Source organism: Pteropus alecto, unplaced genomic scaffold, assembly GCF_000325575.1.
Source record: "Pteropus alecto unplaced genomic scaffold, ASM32557v1 scaffold63, whole genome shotgun sequence".
NCBI classification, from domain to species: Eukaryota; Metazoa; Chordata; class Mammalia; order Chiroptera; family Pteropodidae; genus Pteropus; species Pteropus alecto.
In genome coordinates, this window is record NW_006434897.1 from 7,600,789 (window position 1) to 7,615,643 (window position 14,855).

At 35.1% G+C, this 14,855-nt stretch overlaps 1 pseudogene; it reads left to right on the forward strand.

The window, feature by feature from the left end:
• LOC102881541 overlaps positions 1-14,855 on the forward strand; it is a 59,707-nt pseudogene that overhangs the window by 19,166 nt on the left and 25,686 nt on the right.

Consider the following 14,855-nt stretch of genomic DNA (forward strand, 5'->3'; position numbering starts at 1 on the left):
AAGGAAGGAAGGAAGGAAGGAAGGAAGGAAGGAAGGAAGGAAGGAAGGAAAGAAGGAAAGAAGGAAAGAAAGAAAGCTGCCAGAGAATCTCGAGGCCAACATATTGATGCAGAATAAGACCGGAGCCTGTGTATTTTTATCAAGTCCCAGATAATTATAATACATGCTCTAATTTAAGAAATGGTGGTTTAGATAAAGAAAACATTTGAGAGATCTTGACAAATGCTAAAGACTTTTTTCATCAGAAGCCAAAAAATAATTCAAAATTTATTTTTATTTTATGACCCAGGAATTTTTTGTATGTTATTTAGCATTTACTGGGTAGAAAATTAATCTTATTAAATGAATTACATACTTCTTTTCTTTCTGACATGTTCTTTTCTGCTTAGAGTTAATCTCCAGACTGAATAAGTTCTCCAGTTTTCCTATTGTATTTAAAAACTGCATTTATACATGGTGCCTGTTGTCCGTAACCAGGCAGATGAGTGTGTAATCCTCTTACTGTTTCCACACGCTCAAGAAGGAATATTTGCTGTCACAATGGAACACCATTCTAATGTCTTCTGCTTTGCTGCACTCACCCTTTTGCTCTTTGCGACTTTAATTTCCCATTGTGCCTTCATTCTTCCAGCAGAGGAAATTGTACCACCCACAGACATCATGCTGTGTTTTCAAATCCTAGAGGTAATGCAACAATGATCATTCCTGGAAATGGGAAAATCCAGAGACCGAAAAACAGTTTTGTACGAGGCTCATCCCAGTTGCTGACGGCCTAAGGGAAAGTTCAGGAAGCCCCAGACCCATAGGAACCTGCCCTTTGTACCCAGTTCATTTTCACACAGCAGGCTGCCTCTGTGTGGCTGAGAGGGTGCCTGATGTGATGCAGTGGAGTGATGGGGACTTCACGGGTGACAAGGGAACTTGGGGAAAAATATTGGACAAAAATGTAAATGAAGTAAAGGTAATGGCCAGCCTTGCCAGGCTCTGTTGCTTTCAATAACACAAATGCTTTCAAGAAGATGAATTTCTAGGACAAGAGAAAGACAGCACAGATACAATCTAATTGACAGAACTGTTCTGGGCAACTGATTCTATTATTTTCAATAGGCTAAATCAGAGAACCTGTTCAAACATAGTTATACCTTGTAATGATTTTCAAAAGAATGAAATGTATAAAGGCAAAACTGAATTCAACTTTTTCATACTCTTTTACATAAATACCTAAAGATGCAAAGTTTCAAAATGGCCCAAAGTATAAACATAATAAATGGAATACATGTAATGGTAAATAATTTAGTTAATATAGTTGAGACTTAAAGAAAAATTGAAAAGCAAAATCTTCTCATTTCGATAGCCATCTTTCATTCATTCATCTTTCAAGCAAAACCTCGCCCTGAAAATTCATGCATTACCCACAGCTATGGAATTATCTGAAGAGAGCAGATGATTCTAAAAAACAATCAGAATGGATTTTCATTCACTACTGTATCATGTACTATTTTACTACATCTTAACATGTTGTGTTTGTAACATTTTATTTAAATTTGTTGGCTCAAACATATGGAATGTTTTTTTCTTTCATTTTAAAACCAATTTCCTAAGGTAAAATTATTTTCTCAGTTCTAACCAGAAAGAGAAATATATACTAAAATATTTTTTGCAAAGATATTTCTAAAGTTATAAATAACTATTAAATTTTTTTTTTCTGTATTTATTAGGTTAGAAGCAAGCAACCAATAAAAAATCAGGGTTAATATTTTGATTTGCATTTCCATGCATGGGCCAAATAGCCATGAGAAAAATCATCAAATGATATCTGCATTTTAGTTGCCTGATCTGTTAAGTAAGGAAGATAATAGTCCTGCTCTACAAAGTTCATTGAAATTCTTAGGAGAAATGTACCTCATAAACATAGAGTTACTAATTTTTTTATTTTTAATAATTGAGTTAGACATCACAGATATTTAGACACACGCTGTACTTGGAAATCCCTGAAGATAGGACAGGCCTCACCTGTTCCCAGGGATACTGGTGAATCAGTACTCTAGCGGGATGGAATTCTGTTGTCTTGTAAATGAGAAAGCACTTTTAAACTACAAAGAGCTTACAAGTTTGGATGTTGATATTAAAAATATTAATTAGCATCACAATTTTAGGTTGAGGATCATAGTCTCTGGCTCTGGGGAGAGACAAACAATTTAAGATTATACTTTTATGAGATCAAGTAAATTTTACCCAGTTTGCTAAATTCCATGTTCAACTAGGCAAAACTTTACAATAGAAAAAAACATACTTAAGCTATTGGCTCAATAAACAATTACTTACTAAATTTTTATTAAATTATCATTCAAAGTACTTTGCTCTAAAGGAGGGATTCATAAACTTTTTGGAATCACAGATCTGAATCAAATGAAAACCAAGAATTCTTACTGCTTGATTCCTGTGCATATACACAAATTGTACTTAGAATTTCAAGAAGTCTGAAATCCAGGTGAAAAATTCTTCATCTCCAAAGGAACTAAGGTTAATTCAGTCAGCGATAATTTACTGAGCACTTAATTTGTCCTCAGAAATGCCCTAGGTACTGAAGGCATGTAGGAAGCCACTGACCCAACCATAGTGGATAATACACATATGTCGGGTAAACCATGTGTCTCACTTAATCACTGAAATGACTTCATTTGGTCTCACGAAAACACAAAGGAAGTAATTATAATGAATATGATTTTGAATGCAGTAAAAACTGAAAATATGCTGCTAACAGAAACTCTGAACTTTTTCCTTCCTTTTCTTTTTTCTTTCTGATTTTTACTACCATAAAATGTAAGTAAACATAAAATCTAGATTTTGGTTTTAAAAGTATGTCATGGTTTATCATTGAGTTAATAAGCATTTTTTGAATGCCTACAATATGAAAAGCACTACATTAGATACTTAAAGATACAAATCTAAATATTTTAAAGCCATCTTTTATTTCCATCCATTTCTATGCTTTCGTAATCATGTTTTCTCTTTCACTGACCACTTGCCTTTGAAAAATGGTATTTTAACCATTGACTGTCTCTTCAGCAAAAGTCATTTTATACTGAAATAATAAAGCAGACTATATCCTGCTGAGCATGATATTGGGTGAGGAAATAGAGAAAAGGAATAAAGATTTCCTCAACATTGATGAATATAAGGAAAAATAAGCAAAATGTCAAGAGATAAAGGATAAATGCCAAAACTTATATATCAGTGTATACGTTCTATGCAGCAAAGTTCTGAACAAAGAATGTGACAGTTATGTTCAGGTAGGAAATACAACACTAAACCACTCCTCCATTAGTATTTTATTGTTTCTCATTTGGGAGCCAGTTCATTGGGTCAGTGGAAGGTGGGTGAGCATACTGAGGTAGGCAGTATAAATAGAAGTAAAATAATGGAGAAGGATCCCAGTAGAGGCCCTCAGAGAGTTGTTCATGAAATGGGTGTGCTTCTAGGGGGCAGAGAGAGAGAGAGAGAGAGAGAGAGAGAGAATAAAACTCTTCTATTTCTGCAACTATTCTTCACCTGGAAAGTAAAGCAAGAAACACAGATAATAATAAAAAAGAAAGGACAGCAGAATAACAAATAATCACACACACTCACTTCAGACCTATTTCGAAACAACAGAATACACTTTAAAAAGCAGTAAAAACAATAAAAATCCAGTCATTGTGAAAAAGGAGAGCCTTAGCTGCAATAAAGGCAGTCAATAAAGAAGCTCTCTCATTTAAACATCAAATGCACATTGTTTTGCAACACCTGTTATTCAGCCATAATAGCTTTCTTAACCTGTCAAAGTGTTTAAGCTGAGGAAAAGAAATGGGCCTCCAGCTGTGCAGTTCTGTGGAGAAAGCCTGTGCAAAGCGATATTAGTTTAATGAAATGTGTACAGATTGTAATTGTGGTAATAAGAGGGCAATCCCCTGAGGGGCCATAGGAAGGCGGTGAGCGCAGCCAGGCAGAAAACAGAAGCTTGCAGGCTGAGGGAGAAAATGCAGCCTGCTCTGGAGAGAGGGCAGGGAGTGAGCAGGAAAAATCAGGGGAAGAGGAGTCTTGTGAATGTATTTTCCTCAGACTCACTCTAAGAAAGAAATCAGGACTACAGGGTGGTTGAAACCCTCTCCTCGCAGCACAGCTGACCCAGAGCTAATCGGAATCAGTGTTAACTCTGCCGCAGGTGCTGGGGAACACGCGGAAATAGCTCTCAGCCTGTGACTAGATGGCAGTGACCCTTCTGAAACTCATATTCGGGGTGAGAGACAATGAATAATCAAAAATAAATGAGGTGTAAAGGCAGTGTACAAAAAAGGAAAAAATCAAAACATATATTGCAGCTCAGACAAGTATCGCTTTATTTTCGTGTTTATCTCTACAGATGTCATTTCTTTCAGAAAGCCTTTCCTGAGTGCCCAAGTATGAGCAGTATTCGGCCTATATATTCCAATAGCTTCTTCTACTGTCTACCTCATGATATTAACCTATGTTGTAATAGCATAGTCATTGTCAATTAGATTAAACTCCTCGAGGACAAGGTTTATAGTTTTCTGTTAATTTTATGGTGGTATCACTAGAGACTAGTAAAATTCTTGGTATCTGATAGACTCATAATGATATGCCTTGAATGAATGGATACAGCACTAGGAGAAGCTTAGCTTGCACATCCAGGCAAGGCAAAGGACCCATTATATGTTCTGGCCTAATACTTCCCTATGAGTTAAATGTTCTGTCTCTGTCCATATCACTCACTAGATTATTAACCTCTTTCAAGGCAGGAAGCCACCCTAGTGCCTTGTGTAACACCTTGCCTGCAAAGATGTTCGAAAAATTCTCATTAAATGTATATTTACTGCTCTAAAATTCTATACAGAATATATGATGATAAGCCAATTCCCAAAAGATTTTTCACCCCAAAGGGATTTATTTTTGTTTTTATCCCTAATAACAGATACTGATTAGAAAATTATATATCTAACTACCCAATACTTGTCTTGTGTTTGAGAGAGAGAGAGAGAGAGGAGAGAGAGAGAGAGAGAGAGAGTGTGTGTGTGTGTGTGTATAATTTAGAGGGAAAAAATGAGCGTATATATAAAATTTAGAGGAAAAACAAAAATAAACAAAAAACAAATATAGCACCAGAGTTGAACAAAGATTATCTAGCTTGCTTTCTATTTCCATAGAGGGACTATGAAAATTATAATTTTTGTCCTCAAAAAATACATGATCTGCACATTTCACAAGAGTTTTTCATAATCACTCAGGAATACAAAAATAATTAACTGATATAAAACTTTTGGAAGAAATTTATTTTTTAATACATAAGATGCCCAGGAATCATTTTTCAAAGTAAATTAGATTAATCTTTTAATAAAATTGATCTGATAGAGCTTGAACTTCAGAAAGCATGTGTTAAATTAGCTTTTCTTCTTTGTACCTCAGACACAGTAGAAGGTGGTTTAGACTTGGAAATTTAAAAGTTAGCTTCAAGTGCTGACTCTCTAACTTTCTGTTGATTGGCCTGTGAACCTCAGTTTCCTCTTATGATAAATCAGAATAATAATATGTACTTTAATTTCTACTGAGTCCATCCATAAAAGATTATATAGCCCCGTTAAGTTCATGTACACACTTGCTTAATGGCAGATACCTCAAAAATTTGAACTAAGAAAAGAGAGATTGCCCATAGCACAGGGCAAATCGAACCTGAATGTTTGCATTATTTGAAATTTGATATTAGCACAGATTTTAAAACCCTACAGGCTCTTTAAGAGTTCAAAATTACTTGGGGACTAAGTACACCCTCTTTTCTTTCTCTGTGTAATTATTAGGCCTTGAAGCCATGCAGCTATTTAGTTAATGACTCAGAAACCGTGGGGTGCTACTCAGCATTAACTGTTAATATTAACTAATATTTGCATATAGCGTTATAGTTTGTACAGCTTTCATGAACAGTTTTTCACTTAATATATGTAAAACAATTATTACCTAGGAACTGTGCCTACGATATGATTAAGCCCTCAATAAATGGTAAATTTGCTATAGTTTGATTGTCTTCAACAACTCTTACAAAGAGGAATATTTTAACCCATGGCTTACAAATAGGAAAACTGGCTCAAAAAATCAAGTGAATTCCTTCCCATAGTTAGATTCATTTCTGTCACCACGTATTTGACACCTTTTACCCCATCTACCTCCCTCCTTCCCCTATCCTCTGGTAACCACTAGTCTATTGTCCATATACATGTGGGGAACACACAATGCAGTATACACACACACACACACACACACACACACACACACACACACATATATATATATATACATATGTATATATATATATGTGTATATATATATATATGTGTGTGTGTATATATATACATATATATTGCTTACTGTTAAATTGTACACTGAAACTTACTGGATTTCGTTAACCAACGTCAAAAATAATTAATTAATTAACTAATTTTTTAAAAAGTCAAGTGAAATGCTTAAGTTTATACCATTAGGAACTGGCAAGTTAGACTCTGAATTTAAATAGTAGAGTACTAAATTATGTATCCCTTATCATTACTTTATGTAATCACATAATCCATAATCCACAACTGTGGTCTCCTGACGTTTTCAACACAGGTGTATCTTGTAGATAATTAAACTATCATTTAAAGAGGATATACTATGTGTGATGCCCTGCAAACCTGTCATTTTCTCATTTCATCCTTGCCCCCACCTTAGGAGGTAAGTAATATTATCTGTCATTTACTAGATGAGGAAATTGAGATTTAAGATTAACTGATTTACCAGGTACACACAGTTAATAAAGAGTAAAGTTAGGATTCTGAGCCATGTCTTTACATTTTAAGGATTAGTTAGATGATTTCTAAGAAACTTTCCAAGTCTAACATTCTGTAGTTTTATTCCTAACTTTACTAAGTAGATCTCTGTGCTTTTTCTATATAGATTTGCTTCTTAACCAAGACCAGCCTCAGTTTCTCCCATATAATATGATATCATATAAACACAGAGTTGTTGTATAAAGGTCATAGGTGTCATTGAGTGCCAACAACAAAAAAACTATGAAAAAAAATCTATTTCTGGAAGGAATAAATATCCGTGTAGATTTAAGTAATATCAGAATACATTGTATCATCACTTAGAAAACTAATAGTATTTCCCAGCTAACTTAAAAGTATTTTTTAAATAATATTCAAATAAATGATATAATTTAGGAAGTGTCCCATGAGGCGAAACCTGAGCCGAGTTAGTAGTAATATTCTAATATCTATCTCCAAACCAGATAAAATCTCTGAACTTAACTTTGGAATTTTTTTTAACACCCATGTGCTCTTTACTTTTTCTGAGATAATATTTTGAACCAAATAAAATTCAAGTTTCCCAGCAAGCTGAACTTTTCATCTCCAATTTGTGTTCTTTTTAATAATGAGTTGGAGGGTTTCTGAGACTTTCACCAGCTGAGACCTCATATTGCGAGGTGACACCATCTCCTTTCATCGTCTGCAATCTTCTCTGATCCATGATGTCACATGGAGCATCATGACAGATAGAACCTGACACCCACTGTCATGGAGCCAGATGCACCAGCTGAGAAGCCTACTGAGCAACAAGCTTCATCACTTAGAAGTTAAAAACTTGCTTTTTTTTTTTTTTAAGACCACTTTACCTGAATTACAGAGAACATTTTTCCTAATCTAAGCCAAGCAAATGATTAGAATTGAATCAGCATTCACTTTTAAATATAACAAGATTCTGGGAAAACCTTCTATATATACATTCTTCTGACTCCTTTTAAAATAAAAATTTTAAGTTACTTTGTTTTAATATTAAAACAGTAAAGAAACTATTAGACTTATATATTGTTAATAAAGCTTACGATGTATTTGGATAATCTGATCTTAGTAAATTTCTTAAAACAGAGCACAGATATTGTTTTTCCACTGAATTCTATTTGAGTATTACAAGGGAAATGGTAGTTTTTCTCAGTAACCTTTGAAATAACTTGTATTCTGTATATGAAGATGGGGGCCGAGTATTCTCACTTGGCTATCAGAATTGGCTCCCTTTTTTTAGGGAGTACTTGCTAATGATGCCATGGAAAAAACTCTGCCTAGAGATTAAGCTGACATGACTTTATTCCTACTGCCTTGGCATTATTAAAATATTTCTCCATTCCGAGAAGAAAGCCTGACTCTGTGAACATCAGGAGAAATGTGTTTGTACTTTGGCTGTTTTCTTGACTCATCTGTTCCAATAGCACTTAATGCAGCACCAAAGCATGCCTCCCCATGTGAAATGCCTCTGCAAGCGTTAGAGTAGGACATATTGCTCCCATATTAAATAGCCGAACTTTTTCTCCATATGGTTTTTCTTCCTGCTTATCATTTTCTTCCATTTAAATCTGAACCCCAAGAGAGTATTTCTTTTCTTACTTCTCTCCCTCAATTGATAAAGTAAAAGGAATCACCTTTAGGTTAATATCAATGAGTTTCAGCCTATATGTTATGTTTCCATAGATATTTAGCCCATTTCCCTAATCATGGAAACAAAAAGTAGGGTACCCCATTAAAAGGAACATAAAGCTTTACTGAATAAAGTGAAGGTGGAAAATTCTATGGCCCATGGGAACAAAGTCCCCTAGAACACCTCTACAAAAGGACAGTTCTGACCTGGATTGTATTAGAAGAGGATTTAGTCCTTGCTTTATGTATTAATTCAACATAACCTTTGCCTCTACAAATGTTTCCCAGTTAAGAGTGAAAGGCTTGGTTTCTGATAATTTGCAGAATGAACTCTATTTATAATATCGCTTTTGCTGTCAGTAAATGTCACTAAGGTGAGAATTGTCCATTTCTATTTTATTTCAGCCTTCAGCTTCAGCAGAAAACTTAAGAGAAAATGTATGAGCTACTTGTATTGAAAGACCTTGTTCATTAAGTCTTCTGTACCTGCTCTGTGAGCATGTAGAAGTTCTGCAGGGTTTTGTTCAGGCTGTTCAAGGTTGAGCATCTATTCTTACTACCTTGAAATTGATACAGTCATAGCTGTTAGGTCCAGGCCTTTCTAACCCTTGTCTTGGGGAAAATAATTAGAACAGTTTCCTTTTTTTCCCCTGCACTTTATTATGTGTTTCAAGGCTGAGAAGAATACAAGATCAATGATTTGCCTTTAAAATATGACATAGCTATTTCTTGCCCATGTAGATATGATATAACATTTCCCAGGGCACTGATGAAGTTGGTCTTAATGACTCAATCTGAGACTCTTTGTAGGAGTAATTTAATTCCTGTCTGTACATATATCTCTGCTGACACTTTAAAATGGTATGGTTGTTTCCTTTTAAGCATAGTATCCAAAACCAAGTTCTGTAGTAGTGTTATTCACCCAGAAGCCAAGATGATATTTCAAAAGCTAAAAATAGAAGAATTTTAAAGACATCTATTAGACATAGGGAACGATATCAGCTATTTGCTGTTATCATCATTAGAGCTTTTTGTACCCTAATTTTAATTACTTTTGGTGATATCTCTCATAATAATACTCTTACTTTTTTTGAATGATCATATTGAAATTTGTGAATCATTTATATAGAATGTGAATTTCCACATTCTTTTTGGGGGAAAATCTGAGCCATTCCTCCTGGTATTAAGAAGATAACGTCTTTGATCCAGGTGAACATATAACCAACGGAATAAGTATTTTCTGATGGTGGCTTATAGTTCCCAGTTTTATTAATATATTGACTAGCATAACAGAATTTTTAAGAAATACAGTTAAAGAAAATGATTTTTAGCAGTTTTAATCCAAACTAAGGCCAAAAGAGCTTCCAGGCACCCCTGAAATCATGAGAAAGGGAATCATTTTCTCTTGTTTGAAATACAATTGAGAGCATACAGGGTTTAAAAGCACAAACTTTAAAGTTAGCTGGACTTTGCCAGTACTGGCTGTTATTTAACCCCTTTGAGCCTCAATTTTCCTTTCTCTAAAGTGGGAATAATAATAGGTAGATGGAGATGATTCATATAACATGTGACCTGGCACATACTGAATACTCAATATATTATTGATACTATATTGTATTTCCCTAATATTTGCTAAAAGCGTTGAAAATTTCCTCCAAGTTTACTGAAACTAGATAATGGTTCAAGACTCTTAGCCCAAAGTTTATCATTCAATAACAAAACAGCCAGTTGATGTCCAAAACATCCCTTCAAACTCACACTGTCTACGGGTGTGAAAGGGAACCATCAGCTTTTTAAGGTTCCCTTTTACTCTCTTCCTTCATCAGGGACTGAATTTCACTTCATGTATGGTTACTGAACAGTCACCAAATCACACTGTTCTACTCAGTGATTTTACCCCCTGTTCAAGTTCTTACAATTTGCGGTGTTTATGTTGAGCAGGAAGATCCAGCGACTAATCCCAGGTGAAGATTCTCATGGTAAGGAGAACAGGAGAGATCATCACATCAACCCCCAGAAAGACGGGTCTGCAGACTGTGGCCCACTGCATCTTCTCTGGGTTCAGAGAAACCAGAGGACTCAAAACACAAGACGCTTGTTGAAATCAGCTTTATTCACAGAAGGAAAAGAGATGTACCAAGATGAGCACGTGTAGTATGTGCAGGTTTCCCATGGCTGGTAGGTACCTTCCACTGGCCAACACAGGGCTGTAGACTGCAGCATCCCTATTGGACTGGACGTACAGACCCCTTTACCTTGTGGGGAGGGCAGTTCTACTGGTAGGCTGGTCAGGTACCATATGACACACACATAAGCAGTATAAGGAAGTTCCCCAGAACATGGGGAAGTTTTCTCCTAATCCAAAAGAAGGATCTGTGGCCAAGTGACAACTCAGCACCTGTCTTCCATATAGGGGGATATGCCAGGCCCAGGGCACTGATTGGGCAATCCCAGAGAAGGCTGGCAGGTTGAGCAATGGCTGCTTAACCAACAGTTTATTTAAAACAAAATGGTCCTAGAAAAACTGGAGTTTTGTGACTTAGACGTGAGAATCTTTGTATTAAATTACCAGGCCCTTGAACTAATGTCTCCTAAATAAGCAATTCCTATCATCAAATTTTCTTTTTTTCTTTGTGATCATATTCACCTATCACTTATTATCTATTTCTCTTGATTCCCATTAACTGCTTTTTAAATTCCTCTTTGCTTATCAGTTCTTTGAAGAAATGTGCTTTACAACATGTTTTAAAACACGTTCACCAATGGCTGCCTTTTTTGTCAAAGAAAACTCAAAACTCCATAATATGATATTCAATGCTTTTGTTGATTTGAGCTTGGTTTAGCTTTCCAGTCTCTCTGGTTGTCCTCGTCCATCCCAAACTCCATCTGACTTTGTTTACTTGGCTTCACCACAGAAACAATGTCTAGTTTATCATTCTATCCTTAACAGATAGAGTACCTGACTCATTGAAGCCAATTGATAAATATTTTCATTAAGGGGAAAAATAAAGTGTCTTTTAATATTGAATTCAGAATTATGGCATAATATTCAGACAAAAATATTGAATAGGTAGCTGGAACTATTGGATTAATGCTTGAGATGGAAACTAGGGCCAATTATACAGAGTTATCTACAGACACATGATCCTGTAAAGCATAGCAACAAACAAGAAACCAAAAAGAGTTTAAAATTGTGCTAGATGTTGATTAAACACAAACAGGTTTCTTTGTGCTAGGACTTGAAAAAGAATCTAATATGCTATGGTGAATCATCAAGAAAATGTTCTAATTTTTAGTATTTTCCAAATTTATTTAACAAAAAAGCACTTTTCTGCCTGACCATGATTGGTTTAAAAACATTTTGAAAGAGAGAAAGGAAACAAGAAATGAGCAGAAAGGTAGAGAATCAAGTAAGTAAAGCATCTTGAAAATAAGAGGATCCATTATAAGAATAAAGTGGCACTCAATAATTCAAGTAATGTTGGAAGGTCAAGGAGTATTTACCTAGGATAATGAGCATTTTTAACAAAATAAAATATAATCATTTTAGGAAATGGAGTAGAGTAGTATTGAACAGAGAAAAGGTAGAGAGTAAGAGATGCAGACACAAAATGAGATGGTTGTGGAAATTGCATACAGCTGTCCGGAACTGTCCTAATGATAGGAATGAGGTGAAACCACCATTTTCAGTTTCCAGCTACATGAACCACACCAAACTGGACCAAGAACTGTGCAGTCTTAATTCATTCAATACATAAAGACATAGCCCAAAATAGAATTTGGATGATGCTTGTGCCTGTTAAAATTGTATCATTGATGGACCTTAGTCCCCAAATTGAGCTTATTTATTTGTTTCTGACTTCCTAATTCATTAGAGCAGGCACATTGATTGTTTAACATTCCAGAAACATTTGCTAAGGGACAAATAACAAATATGACCTCAGAGAAACTGCCGACTGCCAATATACCTGGGCTTATTTTATGTTCCCCATCCATTCACCCCACTTCCCTTCCATTTCAGATGTCACTTCTCTATTTTACCTCACTTTTTCCCTTTGGAATCAGGCTTTCAGTGAGTCTCATTTTCTGCTTATTTCCTATCCTCCTTTTTTTCTTCCTTCTCTGTGACCAACAAATGCTGTATAGCAGACAGACTCATTCATCTCTAGAACCTTATCTAGGGGAGCATATGTTTCTTTCCTTTGAGGTCAGATTAACTATTCCTTATATGTAACACAAAGAAGAAATATGCATTGGCAGCAAATTCTGCTACGGTAAACCATCATTTCTGTCCACTCTGTTAAGCCAATTTAACATGCTTAAACATGCCTTTTGTCATCGACAACAAAAGCAAAAGGCAGCTGAACTCCAGTTAATAAATCATTTTCTGAGACAGAAAGACTGCTTGGGAAATATGATGCCAGAATTTCAAGACTATTCTCTGAAGAGTTTTAGTCATGAGTTCACCCAATTTCCTCATGATTAAAACTGTTTTAACAAAAGACATTTAAAAGAGCACGAGGAATAACTAAATTTAAAAACAACTTACTAAGTAGTTGAGGCAGACTTTATATTTGCAGAAGGGTTTATTGGATAAATTATTACTCCAGAGAAGAGTGAGTAATAGGAAGATACTACAGAGGCATTTTATAAATATATGAATTCTAAGAAATGTTAGCTTGTATATTTCTGAAAGCAATCTCATACCTTCAATCTTTTCCTATTTATTAATTTAAATAAAACACATGCATTTACTGTTAACAAGGTACATAGTAATAAGGCTAATGTTTTCTCCAAGAGTACTTTTTAAAACACTGACCGTTAAAGGCAGATAGTTCAAGTGTGTGTGTGTGCACGTTTGCACATGTGCACATGCACATACACATGTACACACACACACACACACAATTCAACTTGAAATGCTCACCAAAAGAAAAAAAAAAGGAAACTTCTAGAAACTACATGTTCAGCTGAAATGGCGCTCTATTATTTGACTACACTCACACACACAAAGATACTATGACCACTGTGGCAAAAACTTGCCAATGTCAGGTTCTAGAATTGTCACTACCAAATATTTGAGAGGATAACATAAACAGGACTAACTACTCATATGCTTGTATTTAATTTTATTACACTATGAAAAACTATGAAAAAAATTTTTGTGGTATTATACATTTATTTATGTCAGGTAATACATGAATTCATTTCATGTAGAAGATTTTCAAGTAAGTTGGTACATTTAGAAATACATCTTCAGGTAGTCTGGAATGAATTTTTCTGGCCCAATTTTATCTTCTCCTCCTCCCCAGCTGGTATATAACTTTTAGAGCTTGGCTGTGCTTCCAAATTGAACAAATTCAGAATGAAGGGGAGTAAAAGCTTTTGAATACACAGGTGCCACTGAATGCAGAATCCCATTGCCATGCTTAGTGATGAAGGTAGGGGAGTGACAAACAACCCTAGTCAAATAACATAGTCATCTCCAATCTCTGAAAATGACATTGTTTCCTGATTAGATGAGTAACATTGCAAAATACCATCTTCCATATGGACACATATAGGAAAACTGGATTAAATGGCTTTTAAGGTGATGCAGGAAGCGATGCCTTTGAAAGAACTGTTTATAGCCAGTAGAAACATGTAGCAAATCTCTGGCAAGTGTGTATCTTGCTACTGTCTCTCTAACATCATGCTATATTTATATAAATAACTTAGCCTTAAAATAATTGGGTCTCTAATTTAGCTAAATGTGCGCACAACAACCATGACACTTTTACTGTGCCAAATGCTAAGCATTATCTCTCTTCTATATGAGAATATTGAGCTGATAGAGCAAATTGCTTAGCATGCCTTTCTGATTGTATTTTTATTAGCTTTGTTTAGTGGAAAGAGCACTACTTTGAAACAACTGTCTGAGGCTAGTTCAACTCCATACAATTATCACTACCCCCACCATCTTTGTAAGCAAATATTTATTGAACACATACTATTCCACAGGCATTGTTCTAAATGGCTTATTCATTTAATGTTCACAATAAAACCATGAAATATTATTCTCTCCATCTTACAGATGAGAAAACTGGAGAGCAAAGAGGTTATTTATCAGATATTATACATGTGATAAGAGGCACAAATAGTGCTTGTATTCTGGCATCCTGGATGTTCTTAACCACTTTAATTCACTGCCTCTATTAAAACCTTTGAATAGCTCACTTCTTAGAACATTTATTGTAAAATTGTTGTGAGTTTACAATAAAATAATGTTGGTGAAAGGAGCTCTGTATTCTGAAAAGTACTGTGAAAATGGTGATTTATTCATCTATCATCTATCTATCCATCCATTCATTTATTTAT